Raw genomic sequence first — 2,951 nt, forward strand, 5'->3', positions numbered from 1 at the left:
TTAGGCCAGGTGTGGTAGCGCACGCCTGTAATCCCAGCCCTCAGGAGGCTGAGGCAGGAGGATCTTTGTGAGTTTGAGACCAGCCTGGGCTACAAAGTGAGCTCAAGGCCAGCCTGAACTGCATAGCAAGATCCTGTCTCAAAAAGACAAAAAAAAACCAAGTCAGGTGTGGTAGTGTGAGCCTGTAATCCCACAGCTCTGGGGGGCTGAGGCAGGAGGCTCTCAAGCTCCAACCAGCCTGGACATCTTAGTGACTTAGTGAGACCCTGTCTCAAATAAAAAATAAAAAAAGGCTGGAGATGTAGCTCAATGTGAAGGCCCTGGGTTTGGCCCTCGGGACCATAGACACACACAGCACACCCACATACACACATGTGCACACGCAAGGACTGCTTGTGACTGTGTAAACCATCCTTTCTCAGAAGGACAAATGGATAAAAATACAGCTAACCAGTTTCACGTTACGAGCGTCTGTTCATGGATCTCTTTTCTCGTGGTGACCTTCTCGCCTTTGTAGAAATAGCGTTGCTGATCCATTGGTTCAGTGGTTTCTCCTTGAAAGCCTACAGTGAAAGAGCAAGATAGGCCGGTTCAGGTCCTGATGGGATTTCACATCTCGCTGGGGAGACTGATGCTGAAGAAGCCAATACAGGGCCAGGGATACAGCTCAGTGGTGCAGCACCTGCCTGGCAAGAACAAGGTCGTGAGTTTGAGTCCCAGTACCGGACAGAAAAAAAGAAAGGAAGAAAGGCAGGCAGGCAGGCAGGCAGGCAGGCAGGAAGGAAGGAAGGAACCCAATTGTTATGGTTGATACATTGTGTCAACTTGGGGAGTCTAGCGGTTTGGCTAAGTGACTCAGCAGGAAGCCAGGGTGCTTACTGTGTATGCATCCTGAGCCTGTGCAAGAGGAGGGCATGGAGATCATGTGAGAGCTACACGCCCCTTAGGTGGGGGTAGCCTGCTTACAATGTGAGGGAGGGAAAGAGGCCGCTTGCCGCCATTCCCCCCTTTGCTCTTGTTGCTTTGCTGTCTTCTGCCTCGGAGCAAACCAAGTATGGACTGAATCCTCCACAAACTGTAAACTAAATAAACCTTTTCTTCCTTAATTTTGGGCATTGGCTACTTTGTCTCAGCAACGAGAAAAAAGTAACCAAGACACCAATACATAGCCAGGCGTGGTAGAGGCAGGAGGAGCGTTGAGAGTTCAAGGCCAGCCTGAACCACGTAGTGCAACTCTGTCTCAAAAAAACAAAGTGGGCTGGGTTTGTAGTGAATGCACATGCTAAGTGCTTGGGAGCTTCTATAAAGTAAGCAAGTCTGTTCGTGTGGGGTACCTTGGCTTGTGCTAACTTCAGTGCAGGTGAGGAAGTGTTTGCTTTCATTGCTCTGACCGGACAGCTCCCTTCAGGAAGAACTCTGAGACAGTGAGAGGTGTAATCACAGGGGTGGGAAAGGTGGTTTCACTTCCTCTTTGTTAACATTCATTCACACACTGGGTCTGCCAATACTGACCAAGTCTCTTCTGGTTCTGGACTCTGTTCTAAGCTCACAGGACTCCATGATTCCTGAAAACGCCCCTTCCAATCAGGCCTCGAAGGGTGAGATGAGGTAAAGTAAGGCCTCCTTGCTGGCATGAGATAATTTCTGCTATGCTGGGGTTAACAGGAAGCATCAGGGAGAGGGGAGGCCTGGGAGGAGAGCGGATCAGGAAGGGCAGGATGTGCTCAGGGGCCGCCCAATGTTGCAGGCTGACAAAGGCTACCAAGTGGCAAAGGATGCGGGAGGGGGAACTGCATAGTTAAATCAGCTGAATTTATGGGAATCTTTCAGTCCCACTCTGAAGTCTAATAGTCAGCTTAATTGAAACTTCAGAATATAATCAATATCCTTCACTTTAAATACTACCCAGGTGACTAAATTACATAATCCTTCCCATCTATCTGTGAGTTTAAATTTGTACACAGCCCTTGCAGGGTTCCAGCTCTGTTCTAAGGGGTTTGCATGTGTTAATTGATAACAACACAATATAAAAAGGGGTGTGATGTGTGTGTGTGTGTGTGTGTGTGTGTGTGTGTGACACTGGAGATTGAACCCAGGAACTGCCAAGCTACACCCCAGCCCTTTTTATTTAGGGTCTGGCATCAAAGTCTGGCATCAAACTTTGGATCCTCCTGCCTCAGCCTTCCAAGTAGCTGGGGTTGCAGGCATGCACCACCGCACCCAACTAGAAAGGGATTATTTATTATAGCCTTTTTATAACTGAGGCACAGGGAAGTTGAGCAACTTTCCCAAAGTTACACAGCTATGGTGTCAGGGCTGGGACTGATGCAATTGATCACAGCAAATTTATTAATACTATCTTTGTCTCTCTTTAAGGATACACAGTATTTAAAAGTATATGCAAAAATACAAAGGTTGAGTAAAATGAACCGGCAGATATCAGCCATTCTCAGAGCACAAAGGTGGCACTTTTATTAGCTGCCACCTGGGCAAGAATCTGCCTCCTAGAATCAACTGCAGCCTGCCACACTCTGCAACTTCATTACCACATGTGTTGTTCATAAAGTGTGCTATTTTTATAAATTCAGCTTGAAAGAGATAAAGGCATCATATTACACAGGTGCTCAAACACCCATGTTTCTAGCAGCACAACTGTAAATCTTAGAAGCAGCCTGTATGTCCAGTAAGAGGAAAATGGATGAAGATAATGTATTTATACACAATGGAGTACTACTGTGCCATAAAGAAGATACACTTGAAGCCAGACATGGTGATGCACACCTGTAATCCAGCACTTGGAAGGCTGAGGCAGGAGGATCACTGCAAGTTTGAGGCCAGCCTGGGCTACATAGTGAGTTCAAGGCCAACTTGGACTACACAACAAGCCCCTGCCGAGAGAGAGAGAGAGAGAGAGAGAGAGAGAGAGAGAGAGAGAGAGAGAGAGTCATTTG

At 47.4% G+C, this 2,951-nt stretch overlaps 1 protein-coding gene across 4 annotated transcripts in view; it reads left to right on the forward strand.

Annotated features, from left to right (window-relative positions):
• Positions 1-2,951, forward strand: part of Skap1 (src kinase associated phosphoprotein 1) — a 251,617-nt gene that overhangs the window by 155,742 nt on the left and 92,924 nt on the right. The window lies entirely within an intron of this gene.

This window comes from Chinchilla lanigera, unplaced genomic scaffold, assembly GCF_000276665.1.
Source record: "Chinchilla lanigera isolate Chin_1 unplaced genomic scaffold, ChiLan1.0 scaffold00050, whole genome shotgun sequence".
Lineage (NCBI taxonomy): Eukaryota > Metazoa > Chordata > Mammalia > Rodentia > Chinchillidae > Chinchilla > Chinchilla lanigera.